General features: G+C 38.5%; 1 long non-coding RNA gene across 1 annotated transcript; it reads right to left on the bottom strand.

The window, feature by feature from the left end:
- Nucleotides 1–3,713: 3,713 nt before the first annotated feature.
- On the bottom strand, nt 3,714–12,001 carry LOC138350364 (uncharacterized). Its single transcript, XR_011222060.1, has 3 exons — nt 11,888–12,001; nt 8,348–8,464; nt 3,714–4,021 (listed from the first exon to the last, which is right to left on the bottom strand). It is a non-coding gene; the product is annotated as an uncharacterized lncRNA (long non-coding RNA).
- Nucleotides 12,002–15,419: the final 3,418 nt, after the last annotated feature.

Below are 15,419 nucleotides of genomic sequence, written 5' to 3'. Positions count from 1 at the left end.
GGGATATTAGTAGGGTATTAAAAGTATCAACACATGACAGAACACAAAACAATGGGTATAAATTGGATAAGTTTAGATTTAGGAAAGACTTGGGTAAATACTGGTTTGGCAACAGGGTTGTTGATTTGTGGAACCAATTACCGCGTAACGTGGTGGAGGTGGGGTCCCTCGATTGTTTCAAGCGTGGGTTGGACATGTATATGAGTGGGTTTGGGTGGTTATAGATAGGAGCTGCCTCGTATGGGCCAATAGGCCTTCTGCGGTTACCTTTATTCTTATGCTCTTAATTCACTATGCTTGCCAGTGAAACTCCTTTTCAGAAAATCGCTGGACCATGGAATAGTTCCCCTAGTAACAGTTGAAGGTGATATAGTGATCGAGTAATCCTTATACTCCATTATCTCATCATCATAATGGCATAACTAATTACACAAGCATTAATCCTATCCCTATTTACAGGTAACGGTTTTCCACCCTTCTATATCTTACTGTGAGGTGTCGTCACCGTACATAAGCAAGCGACTTGAGAATAGCACATTACGGGCTATTCATGCCCGTGCCACCTCTTGGGTGGCTTAATCTTTATAAATAAATCAGAATAGCACACACCACACGGGAGACATCTCCCGTCACGCAGGGTGCAGTCGCACCTCCACAGATCTCCAGTATCAGCTCTTGGTATTGGTAATGGCTCAAAAGGGCCACCACTTACGGGGTATTCATGCCCGTGTCACCTCTTGGGTGGCTTAATCTTCATCAATCAATCGAATAGCACACAGTACAATCTCCAGTCAAGAATGTAGCACTCGGCGTGTACAGTTCTAATCGACCCAAGACGCTACAGCCTCGACACAGAGCATACAGCAGACAGCAGACCGTTGTTCAGGTCCATGTAAACTACATCTACCCGAAGTCCTTCGTCTGAATAGCCAGTTACCAGTTACAGGAGATACTTTTTCACCCACAGAGTTATTAACTCATGGAACCGCCTACCCACCGAAGCGGTACGTGGCAAAACGATGCTGATTTTCAAAATATACCTGGAAAAGATCATTCCTCCCTACACCTGGGGGTACCTTCGTTAAAGTAAAAAGGTATACAAAAATAACAAAGAAAATAGATATGAATACCATTACCTTCGATGTTAGTAGTAGTTGTGCTAGTGAGGAGAAAGAAAAAATATTACGGAGTTCATGGATGAAAGTAGATTGATAATATTATCTTGGAACGTTAATGGATTAAAAACTAGAGCGGTGGATGTACACTATTATACTCTTAGAGAGAATATTAACATAGCAGCACTCCAGGAAACTGGGGATAGGGATGGTAACAATCTGAACATGAAGATGAACATGTTGAACATGAAGATGTTCAACTGCTGGGCGAGCCCTCTCCTACTCATCTGAGGGGAGGGAGATTAGATTATGCTTGTTTGATAAATGCTGAGGGCATAGAGGAGAATTGTCTTACTGTGGATGAAATGCTAAGAGATTTTGCATTACAAATACAGCTTAAACTAGATAAAAAGCATGCCTGCCTTCAGAGGAAAAGCTTAAAGTTTAATAAGGGAGAATTAAGGGGTCTTGTTGGTCATATTAATTAAGTCTTGGTATGATACTTATAAGCCAGTTTCGGCAGAAGCATTTTATTAAGATTTAATTAAGGAGGTAGATGTATTTAATGCAACATTGAACCGGAAAACATCTGGTATAGAAAAGCATCCCCCCATAAAAGTGTGCGGAGAAGAGAAAGGAAATTTGGAGCAAGTATTGGCAGGAGTTTGCAGAGAAAGTTAGGAGTAACAAACTTGAAGGAAATCTGGCAAGACATAAATGAAATAAGGGGTAAAAAGCATAATTTTGTTGCACATCCTGACCAGTAAGGAATTGCAAAAGGTCTCGTAAATAAATGGGCGGAAGCTGCCAAACTTAGTTCATTTAATTACCCGCTGTAACGAGAGAGTCGTTTGATTCTTGGAAAGATCTAAGAAAGGATTTTATACTTACAGCAGGTAACAGTGGTGATGTCACTTGCACAGGTATTACCAGAGAAGAACTAATAACGGCGATTAAAGTTGGGAAATCTACCGCCCCCTGGGGAGGATGGAGTAACTTATGAAATACTTAATGAACTTGCCATTATGACGAAAAGCCCGCTGTTAGACCTCTTTAATATTAGTTATAAAGAGGGCAGAATTCCCAGTAAATGAAAAAGAACTATGATCATCCTTATCCCTAAAGCCAATGGAGAGTACAGACCTGTGTCTTTAACCTCGTGTTTTTGTAAAATGATGGAGAGGATCATTTTAAATAAACTTTTGTATATAATAGGTGATCAGCTGTCTAATAATTTTTCGGGTTCCTCAGAGGAAAAAGTACCTCTGACTGTATTATTAAATGTCTAGCTAATGGTAATGATTATTATAGAATTTTTATTGATTTATAAGGAGCTTTTGATAAAGCCAACAAAGAGGTTATTTTATATGAATTAGCTGGTCTTGGTGTTGAAGGGAGATTATTGCGCTGGATAGGGGATTATCTTCAGGAAAGGAAGGCTCAGGTGTGGTATCAAGGTTGTATGGTTCAAGGTATCAAGGTCAAGAACTCTGCACACCTCAGGGAGGAGTGTTGAGTCTCACCCTGTTTAATGTACTAATGAATAAGATAGCATCTGAGAAATACTCAAATTGGGTAACTCCAATCATATATGCTGATGATATTTTGTTTCAGGGCAAAGATATTTCAAAGATTCAAACAGTGTTGGACAATTTCGGAAACCAGTGTCACCACATGGGACTAGTGGTTAATGAAGACAAAACTAAAGTTGGAATGTAGAAGTCGGAGGCCCATTATATTGGAAATAAACGGTAAAAATATAGAGAGTTAATATATATAAATATTTAGGCATATATGTTGGATATACCCATGAGAGTTTGGAAACGGAGATGAACAGACTGTTGAGTCAATGTCGGAAGAGATTACAACCTCTGAAAGCCTTGGCATGCTGTGGAAAGGAGTGGGAGTCCAAGTGCTACGAATGATGTACTTGAGTACTGTAAGATTTCTTATTGATTATGCTGCACCTGTCATTTCTTGTTTTGGTAAAGGTAGGATGGGCAAGTTGGAGAAGATACAAAATGAAGCCGTTGGGGGTCGTTGTGAGCCGCTGCTACCTTAATTTTTGCCCACACTTGTCTTGCAGACGTTTCTCTTCCAATAGAGCTAGTGAACTCTAGTCAATGTCTTTCCCTTTGTAACTCATCTGCAATGTATGTACCTTTACCTGAATAAAAAATCTAATCTAAATCTATATCTAATCTATATGCTTAGATATATGCAAATGAGAGAGTAATAGAGCGAAACCTTTAAAATACTGAACAATTTGGAGGATATTGATTCATACAATTTCTTCAAAAGGTCAGATGTAACACAGACAAGGAGCAAAGGTTTCAAGCTCAACAAGCCACAGTGTAGGAGTGACAACAAATGCTTTTTAACCCATACGATTATGATCATGGCAATAAGGTTTCTAAAACAGTAGGCATTCTTCCAAAGCCAGACACTGTACTATGTTCCTCGCCCTAACCTAGTTACTCAGTATTATTCACTCATTTATCTATGTCTTGTCTATTTATGTCTTAAAGGTTACAAGACGTGCATTAGTCAATACAATTGGTGCTTAAAATGTTAAGGATCTCTTGTGAAACACGGGTATTAATAAAAAAATTTATTATGTAAAATAAATAAAAAAGGCCCAAGGGCCATGAAGTAACAAGAATGCAAGGCCGGGACAAGCTGGCGTAAGTAGAGAAGACGGAAGATTCTTCATATTAAAAGACCCTGCTTCTCCAAGATGGCAGTCACACCCCCTGCTTGCCCTGGACAATCACCATATGGAGAAGGACCGTTTACTGTGAAGGGAAGTCCACAAATGCAATGCCAGCATGATTCAGTCTTGAAGGGTAAACGATGATGGCACCCTCACAGTAACACAAAAGCCGAGCAAGCCCAGTGAGGAAGACCTGTTGATGGGAAGGAGGAGAATCATTAGTCACAACAAAATCCACATAGAAACAAAGGAGAGAAAAAAAATAAAGTGGATGTCTTCTTTTTGTATAGACATAATAAATATTGCCATTTGGCTATGTATTTATATGATATTTAATGGAATACAGCATAAAACAAAATAAGAGGGGTGATAGGAGAAGAAAAGATTAGTGTTCAGTGAGAATCCACAAGGTCTTCTCTGAATACTCTTTATTTTCTTCAAGGCTGTGAGTCCCTACAATTGCACCAGAGGTGGTACACACCCCTATTATTATTTAAACAGGTGAGTACACACACGGTGTTAGCAAACTTAGCCTCCAAACACACACACACACATGGTATCAGCAAACTTAGCCTCCAAACACACACACACACACACACACACACACACACACACACATGGTATCAGCAAACTTAGCCTCCAAACACACACACACACATAGTATCAGCAAACTTAGCCTCCAAACACACACACACACATGGTATCAGCAAGCTTAGCCTCCAAACACACACACACACATGGTATCAGCAAGCTTAGCCTCCAAATACACACATGGTATCATCAAGCTTAGCCTCTAAACACACACTCACACACACAAACGGTATCAGCAAGCTTAGCCTCCAAACACACACACACACACATACATGGTATCAGCAAGCTTAGCCTCCAAACACAGACACACACATGGTATCAGCAAGCTTAGCCTCCAAACACACACACACACACACACACATGGTATCAGCAAGCTTAGCCTCCAAACACACACACACACACACACATGGTATCAGCAAGCTTAGCCTCCAAACACACACACACAGAAAATGGGGACATTGAAACAGTTGATAAACTTGATTTCAAGAGAGAGAGGTCACTATGGGGAACTTCAAATTTTTTTTAATAAGTAATTAGGCAGACTTGTTGCTAGACAGGGAAGTAAATTAAATGTATGCCAAATTTTGCAAAATATACAATGAAGGCACACAAACATTCATATCAAAACAGAGATGCAGGGCCAGAAAACAGGATTGGTTCAACAGAAATTGAGAGAGGGCCACAGACCAAAAGACACAAAAATGGAATGAAAGACATTGAAAAACTACAAGCAGATGTCAACAAAGTTTTCGATTGGGCAGTAGAAAATAACATGATGTTTAACAGTGATAAATTTCAGGTATGGCAAAAATGAGGATCTGAAACATAATACAGGGTACAAAACACAATCGAATCTTCCCATAGTAGAAAAACAGCATGTCAAGGATTTGGGAATAATGATGTCCGACGATCTAATGTTTAGGGAGCATAACCAAGCAAATATTGCGTCAGCCAGAAAAATGATCGGATGGATTAAGAGAACTTTCAAATCCAGGGATCCCATCACAATGGTTGTACTCTTCAAGTCACTTATGTTGTCCCGTCTCGAGTACTGCTCAGTATTCACTTCCCCCTTCAGAGCAGGAGAGATTGCTGAAATAGAGGGAATACAGAGAACATATACGGCACTCATAGACGAGATAAAACACCTAAATTATTGGGATCGTCTCAAAGCTCTCCAAATGTACTCTCTAGAAAGGAGACAAGAGAGATAGCAAATAATATACACATGGAAGATACTGGAGGGCCAGGTCCCAAATCTACACAGTAAAATAACAACGTACTGGAGTGAACGATATGGAAAAAAATGCAAGATTGAACCAGTGAAGAGCAGAGGTGCCACAGGCACAATCAGAGAGCACTGTATAAACATCAGAGGTCCGCGGTTGTTCAACGTCCTCCCAGCGACTATAAGAAATATTGCCGGAACAACCGTGGACATCTTCAGGAGAAAACTGGACTGTTTTCTAAGAGAAGTTCCGGATCAGCCGGGCTGTGGTGGGTATGTGGCCCTGCGGGCCGCTCCAAGCAACAGCCTGGTGGACCAAACTCTCACAAGTCGAGCCTGGCCTCGGGCCGGGCTTGGGGAGTAGAAGAGCAGAACCCCATCAAGAAGGTATCAACATAGAAAGAAGCCAAACCCCCAATCATACCAGCGATACAAAGATGCGAGAAACAACTATACAGCAGTAAGGGGAGAGGCAGAAAGAAATTTTTAAAAAGGGATAATGGATAAATGTAAAACAGAACTGGGCATATTCTACAAATTCATAAACAACAAATTGCAGGTAAAGGATAATATCCAGAGGTTGAAAATAGGAAACAGATTCACAGAAAATGATAATGCAATGTGTGAAACATTAAACCAAAAGTTCCAAAGTGTGTTTATACAAAATGAAATCTTAAGAGAACCAGACACAATAAGAATTTCTGAGAACATCATAGAGCGTATAGAGGTGTCTAGAGATGAATTGGAAAATATGCTAAAGGAGCTAAGTAAGAACAAAGCAGTTGGTCCAGATGGAGTTTCACCATGGGTTCTGAGAGAATGTGCATCTGAGCTCAGCCTTTCACTTCACCTGATCTTTCAGGCATCCCTGTGTACAGGAGTCATAGCAAACATGTGGAAAAAGGATAACATAGTTCCAATTTAAAAAAGTGGCAACAGGGAAGACCCCACCCCTCTCAGTTATAGACCTGAATCATTGACAAGTGTAACAGTGAAAAGATTGAAAAAAAAAAAATAATAAAAACTAAATGGGTAGAACACCTGGAGAGAAATTATATAATTTCGATCTTGGAAGATCCTGTGTATCGAATTTACTCAGTTTCTATGATTGAGCCACAGAGATTTTAAAGGAAAAAGGTAGTTGGGTCGACTGCATCTATCTAGACATAAAAAAGGCTTTCGACAGAGTTCCACATAAGAGGTTGTTCTGGAAACTAGAACATTTTGGATGGGTGACAGGTAAGCTTCTAACATGGATGAAAAATTTTCTGACTGATAGAAAAATGAGGGCAGTAATCAGAGGCAATCGGACTGGAGAAGTGTCACAAGTGGAGTACCACAGTACATGCACCAGAAATGTTCATTGTCTACATAAATGATCTACCAGTAGGAATACAGAATTATATAAACATGTTTGCTGATGATGCTAAGATAATGGGATGGATAAGAAATTTAGATGATTGTCATGCCCTTCAAGAAAACCTGGACAAAATAAATATATGGAGCACCACTTGGCAAATGAAATTTAATGTGAATAAATGCCATGTTATGGAATGTGGAATAGAACATAGATCCCACACAACCTACAAATTATGTGAGAAATCTTTATATAATTCTGATAAAAGAAAGAGGTCTAGGGTTGATTCTAGATAGAAAACTATCACTTGAGGCCCACATAAAGAACGTTGTGTGAGGAGCCTATGCCACGCTTTCTAACTTCAGAATTTCGTTTAAATACATGGATGGCGAAATACTAAAGAAATTGTTTACGAGTTTTGTTCGGCCAAGGCTAGAATATGCAGCGGTTGTGTGGTGCCCATATCTTAAGAAGCACATCAACAAACTGGAAAAGGTGCAAAGACATGCTACTAAGTGGCTCCCAGAACTAAAGGGCAAGAGCTATGTGGAGAGGTCAGAGGCATTAAATATGCCAAAACTAGAAGACAACAAAAAGAGGTGATAAAATCACTATGTACAAAATAGTAACAGGAATTGATAAAATCGATAGGGAAGATTTCCCGAGACCTGGAACTTCAAGAACAAAAGGTCATAGATATAAACTAACTAAACAAAGATGCCAAAGAAATATAAAAAAATTTCCTTTCGCATACAGAGTGGTAGACGGTTGGAACAAGTTAAGTGAGAAGGTGGTGGCGGCCAAGACCGTCAGTAGTTTCAAAGCATTATGTGACAAAGAGTGCTGGGTAGACGGGACACCACGAGCGTAGCTCTAATCCTGTAACTACACTTAGGTAACTACATTTGGTGTCAGCAAGCTTACCGTCGAAACACACACAAACAGCCTGCCTATTATTCAAGGCCTTCTCTGAGTACTCTCTATTTTCTTCTCTGAGGTTATGGGTCCCTAATCTTGCACCAGAGGTGGTACAACTTTTAAGTTTTTAACTACTGCACTGAGCACCTGATTTTGGAAAAGACTTCTTAGTGCAATTGTCAAGGACATAGTTCTGGTATTTTTTTGTTTATAAATATTCAGGTATAGTTAATGTCAAAATGTTTCAAAACTCAACAATTTATATTTCAAAACAAAAAAAGTAATGAAAACATTACAAAACATTAAAATATAGCCTAATTAATTAATTAATAAAATAGCACAACTCTCAGAATGTCTAAAGGTGCTTTGAGCAATGAAGTAGTTAATTTTATATATATAATATTATATATATAATATATATTTACCTGTGACTACTGCTTAGCAAAAATTTGATCTCTGTGAAAATTGGTCTCGTCATTGCTAGGAGATATTTTAAGACCATGATTTGCTGTGGATGGCACTGTAGTCTTCAAGTCATCAATCTAAAAATAGAGGTAATCTTTTAAAATGTAAATTTTGTATAAAAAAAAATGCAAAAATAAATTGCAAGAATAATATGAGTTATTATACAATTTTTTTTTAATTATTTAAATATTTGTGAGACATTATTAAGAAATGTATGAAGTACAGATTCTCTAAGACCTGATATGTATCTGCTTATGTTCCACCACATTACATTCAGGGCTGAAGAGAAAACACAGCCAGTAAGGTAATGATCACTTAGGATAGACTGGGATGCTACATGTAGGTTGGGGCTAAGCTGTGTGAGGCTAGGATGCCCAGCCTGCCTTGTCTAGGCTGTGCTGGGCTAGGCAACACTAGGAAGGAGTCAACAAATCTCTGGAGTGCCTTACTTTTCCTGATATCCTTAAAAAAGCAAGAATGATGCCATTTTATAAAGGAGGCGAGACAGCAGACATAAACAATTAAAGAAAAATATCAAATCTACTTATACTTTCAAAAATATTTGATTTTTTTTTTACAAACATCTCTTCCTACTTTGTAAAATTCAACATGAATACAAACACACACACACATCCCTAGGAAGCAGCCCATAGCAGCTGTCTAACTCCCAGGTACTTATTTACTGTTAGGTGAACCAGATATAGAGAATAACCACAAAATGCTATCTTTATAAGAACTATCTTGTAAAGCCACTAGTACACGCAGCATTTCAGGCAGGATATATAAAATATTATATATATATATATATATATATATATATATATATATATATATATATATATATATATATATATATATATATATATATATATATATATATATATATATATATATATATATATATATATATATATATATATGCGAACAAGCCTGAATGGTCCCCAGGACATATGCAACTGAAAACTCACACCCCAGAAGTGACTCGAACCCATACTCCCAGAAGCAACGCATCTGGTATGTACAAGACGCCTTAATCCACTTGACCATCACGACCGGACATAATGAGGTGATAGCCGAGGCTATTTGAACCACCCCACCGCCGGCACTCGGATAGTTATCTTGGGCATAGCATTTTACCAAATCACCTCATTCTTTGGGGCAACACGTGAGGAACACAAATGCGAACAAGCCTGAATGGTCCCCAGGACATATGCAACTGAAAACTCACACCCCAGAAGTGACTCGAACCCATACTCCCAGAAGCAACGCATCTGGTATGTACAAGACGCCTTAATCCACTTGACCATCACGACCGGACATAATGAGGTGATAGCCGAGGCTATTTGAACCACCCCACCGCCGGCACTCGGATAGTTATCTTGGGCATAGCATTTTACCAAATCACCTCATTCTTTGGGGCAACACGTGAGGAACACAAATGCGAACAAGCCTGAATGGTCCCCAGGACATATGCAACTGAAAACTCACACCCCAGAAGTGACTCGAACCCATACTCCCAGAAGCAACGCATCTGGTATGTACAAGACGCCTTAATCCACTTGACCATCACGACCGGACATAATGAGGTGATAGCCGAGGCTATTTGAACCACCCCACCGCCGGCACTCGGATAGTTATCTTGGGCATAGCATTTTACCAAATCACCTCATTCTTTGGGGCAACACGTGAGGAACACAAATGCGAACAAGCCTGAATGGTCCCCAGGACAATATGCAACTGAAAACTCACACCCCAGAAGTGACTCGAACCCATACTCCCAGAAGCAACACAACTGGTATGTACAAGACGCCTTAATCCACTTGACCATCACGACCGGACATAATGAGGTGATAGCCGAGGCTATTTGAACCACTCCACCGCCGAGCCATTCAGGCTTGTTCGCATTTGTGTTCCTCACGTGTGCCCCAAAGAATGAGGTGATTTGGTAAAATGCTATGCCCAAGATTACTATCCGAGTGCCGGCGGTGGGGTGGTTCAAATAGCCTCGGCTATCACCTCATTATGTCCGGTCGTGATGGTCAAGTGGATTAAGGCGTCTTGTACATACCAGTTGTGTTGCTTCTGGGAGTATGGGTTCGAGTCACTTCTGGGGTGTGAGTTTTCAGTTGCATATTGTCCTGGGGACCATTCAGGCTTGTTCGCATTTGTGTTCCTCACGTGTGCCCCAAAGAATGAGGTGATTTGGTAAAATGCTATGCCCAAGATTACTATCCGAGTGCCGGCGGTGGGGTGGTTCAAATAGCCTCGGCTATCACCTCATTATGTCCGGTCGTGATGGTCAAGTGGATTAAGGCGTCTTGTACATACCAGTTGTGTTGCTTCTGGGAGTATGGGTTCGAGTCACTTCTGGGGTGTGAGTTTTCAGTTGCATATTGTCCTGGGGACCATTCAGGCTTGTTCGCATTTGTGTTCCTCACGTGTGCCCCAAAGAATGAGGTGATTTGGTAAAATGCTATGCCCAAGATTACTATCCGAGTGCCGGCGGTGGGGTGGTTCAAATAGCCTCGGCTATCACCTCATTATGTCCGGTCGTGATGGTCAAGTGGATTAAGGCGTCTTGTACATACCAGTTGTGTTGCTTCTGGGAGTATGGGTTCGAGTCACTTCTGGGGTGTGAGTTTTCAATTGCATATTGTCCTGGGGACCATTCAGGCTTGTTCGCATATATATATATATATATATATATATATATATATATATATATATATATATATATATATATATATATATATATATATACATATATATGGAACACTCAACCCTATAAGTGGAGGGTTCCTACAAACTCAACCAGAGGTGGTACCCTCTATATATTAATAAAAAGGCAAGGCTATGCTAAATCTAGGCAGGGATTGGCTTGGCTAAGCTGGTCAGGGCTTGGCTAGGGTAGGAAGGACTGGTCATGTTTAAAAGGAAGGCAGGGTTAGGCTAGGCAAGACTAGGTAAGGGTATACTGGGATAGGCTTGGCTACGGTAGGTTAGGAAGAGGTAAACTAGGATAAGCAAGGCTGTGCAAGCACTATGCATAGCTAGAATGAACTATGCTAAGATGGTTTAAGCTGGGCTAGGTTAGGATAAGCTGAGTCATGCAGGGCCCCGATTGACCAGTGGAGTCTAATAGTCTAACCTTCTAGCTAGTTTGCTGACCTAAGAGTGTAAATGCCTAGCCCCTAACCTGAGATATATACAAGAGTTGTTACATTCTTGTACAGCCACTAGTACGAGTAGCGTTTCGGGCAGGTCCCTGGAATACGATCCCTGCCGCGAAGAATCGTTTTTTCATCCAAGTACACATTTTACTGTTGCGTTAAACAGAGGCTACAGTTAAGGAATTGCGCCCAGTAAATCCTCCCCGGCCAGGATACGAACCCATGACATAGCGCTCGCGGAACGCCAGGCGAGTGTCCTACCACTACACCACCTGCTGCAATATTATTATAAAAGAAATATTACTTATTATAATCGTAAATACTAAATACCTGTTGTGTTGATTTAGGGGCGACGACGATCGTGGGATCGGATGCGAGCCACAGGTGGCCTACACCATGCTTTCTAAGGCGTCCCTCTCATAACAAAAACAAATCCGTGCATTCATACACAAACAGAGATCCCGTGGTTATGTGAATACTTGCAATTCTTTTACTTAAAATAATAACAATTAGATTAATAATAATTAACATAATTTTTACTCAAGATTCATAAAAATCATCAATACTATTTTAAAAGAAGATTTATAAGACATCTAAAAACAGATATACAGACTTTGTGTGATATTTATTTCAACATTATATATTAATAGAATGTTGTAACTATTATTTTTAAATATTAGGTAGTTTCCAGCTACGTATATCGCATATAAACGTTGCAAAAAGATTTTAGACTGAATTAACACATTACACATTTATGGAGTAATTAACAACAAAACAATCTTTATTTTCATTGCAGAACATATAACAGAGCATACTAGTGACTCATACATTTAAAATAGTGTGATTTTTAAACAATTCGGTTGTAAACCCGCAGAACGGCCTACCCGCCAAAGACGTAACATAAGAAATGGTATATAATTCATTATTTTAAATTACATATATAATCATTAATAATATTCGGCAGCTATCGAGGTTCTCCATAGGTAAATTCCTGTACTCTAACAAGATGCTAATTGCTGTTTAGCTGTTTAAATTCTTGGAAAATTGTAATGACCAGCGACATAAAATATGACAATGAAATAATAGCAGGTAACTGTAGGTGAACGAAAAATTAAATTCCAAATTGATTAGATGTTTTTCTAAATATAAAGATCGACCTGAAGGAATTTTATGAATTATGGACTAATTAAACAAAAAAATAGGTAATTTTACTTGAAGAACAGATACCAGAGAATAGTTAGTGAGTACATTTATATTGTATAATGGGAGAAAGCCCCTGGTAGCCGCGAATTAAAATAACCACCTACATTAATTGATAACTAGGAAATAGTATCTGGAAACTTTATCTGAACGAAAACACAATACCAATTTGTTTAGATGTTTTTCTTAATATAAAGATCAACAGTAAGGAATCTTATTCATTATGGACAAATTAACAAAAAGAAACGATAATTTTCATTGAGGACCATATATTAGAGCATATTTAGTCACTTATATATTAAAAGTATTGTGTATTTTGAACCATTGGGGTTGTAAACAAACAGAACGGCCTACCCGAAAAGTCGTAACATAAAATGTTGCATATGTTTGCTAATTTATTATTTGATAAATGATTATTATTAATTTACGACAACTATAGAGGTTTCCCATTAGTTAAATTACTGTAGTCTGACTAAATGCTACTACAAAACCTGTATAAATCCTGGGAAAGTCACAATGACCAGCGACATTAAAGCATAGAGGGTTAAATAGTAACAGGAAACTGTCGGCGAACGAAAAATTCATTTCCAAATTTATTAGATGTTTTCCTAAATATAAAGATCGATAGGCTGGAATTTTCTGGATTATGGCCTAATTAAGGCAAAAATATATATATTTTTACTTGAAGAACAAATATCAGAGCATAGTCAGTGAGTTATAGAATAATAAGAGTGTGGTATTTCATTGTATAACAAGAGATAGTCCATGGAAGCGAAAATAGACGTAGTTTTACACAAAATAACGTCCAAAAACAGCCGTAGAGTCAAACGGCAAATGTTGACGTTCTTTTTAAGAGGACAGGTTGGGCGAAGATATACTCCCCATAGCAGTCTCTAGTTCTAATTTCTTTTAAGCATGTTAGTTCTTGGTGGTAGTAAAGAGCAGTGCCACCACCTCTCTGAAGTTGACGACAGTTGTGAATTGCTGCGTAGTTAGGCATGTTAAAGATTATACTTATACTTATATAAGAATTATACTTATATACTTATACTTATAAAGAATTATACTTATTTCACTGTCCTGACATTATTTCTCGAGCTACGTATTTCATTTTTAAAGCAATGTGTTCGCAATTGAAAGTTCTATAAGAACATGGGTAGAATTGGCCAACAGAGCGTCAAATAAATTTGCGGCGAATAAAATCTTACGCCTGTTTGTACGCGTGAGCGTAAAAAGTTTTTATTTTGCTCATGTTTATTTCAAGTTTACTTCAAGTTTATACTTGTTTCACACCATTTTTTTGTTTGTATAGTATTCGGAATAAAATTCTCTACACATACATATGCATATAAATGTAGAATCATGATCGCGGCCAACACAAGAGTGTGTGGAGTGGGCGATTACCCTCGTTGTGTCACCAACTCAATAGTCTCTCCTCTAAGTTACAATACATTGCCGTTTTCTCAAATAGGCACTGTGCCTATTAGAGAAAACGAAAATTTAATGGCAAACATATTCATACAAACACCAAGTCGATCGAGTAGTAAATACCCACTATAACACGGTCAGTAAATTTACGTCGTGATCCGACAAGCGCTTATCTAAACCGCCCATAATTCCAAGTGAAGTTCTCAGAAAAGTGTTTTAATTACGAGTCATTGTGACCCTGGACAGTAACCTCACTGTATTGATGAAGTCTCCTTAATTTTAAATGAATCAATTATTCATAATTTATTTTGTTAATATCCTTCTGTTTCTTACAAAGGAATTATTCAATAATTTTCAATGTTTATTTACGCCCCCATGATGACTTAGTCATCTACCACAGATTCGGGACATTCGTAAGGTGCGTACTAACCTACTAACCCATGAATATAACTTAAGGATAGAGAAACAGGTGTACGTTAGTACTAATACCTGAACTACGACCAGAGTTTTCTCTCCCCGGAGTTATGTTGGAAATATCCAACAGTTTTATACATCTATGTATTTTATACAACCTTTGTATTAACCAAAGTAGTTACTAAAATTACTAACTTGTAGATTTGATCATTATCATGATTTATTCACTGCCAAATTCTTCCTAGTCAGAATGACGACGTGAGGAACGACAGGCAGTAACATGAATTCTCTCCACATTTAGTTGGATTTATAACAAGAATCTAGTTTATCATTTCCTTTACTAAAAATAGTAACTTACTAATAAGTTTAATTTCGTAGTATACTACTAATTACTGGAACTCTCTTATTTAATTAATATTGAACATTCTAGAGGAAATTACTTTGATGTAAATGAATTTACTTTAATTTCCTCAATTAGCTACACAACCTTCATAAACCAATTTATGTTACGAGAAATTCTATTTTATCACAGAAGAATTTAATGTGATATTAATCCTCGTCATTACCTCTTCCTTTCTTAGTCAATTGCAATATATACATGTACAGTTACGCTCGAGATGTCTATCAAGAGCCGCGCATGCGCAATGAGGAAGAGGAGGAAGACGGGAGAGCGTCACTAGACACGCGAGTTGACACGACTCAGACGCCATTGACAGCGTGTAGCAGAGCTACGTTTTACTCATTTATTTCGCTCCCACGATCAGTTGAGCGGTGCCACGTTATTTGGCACAATAGCCGTATCCCAGACTATCATATCTGC

The sequence above is a fragment of the Procambarus clarkii genome, chromosome 45, assembly GCF_040958095.1.
Source record: "Procambarus clarkii isolate CNS0578487 chromosome 45, FALCON_Pclarkii_2.0, whole genome shotgun sequence".
Taxonomy (NCBI): Eukaryota; Metazoa; Arthropoda; class Malacostraca; order Decapoda; family Cambaridae; genus Procambarus; species Procambarus clarkii.
Note: the sequence above shows the minus strand (reverse complement) of the source record. Positions and strands in the feature narration are given on the sequence as shown.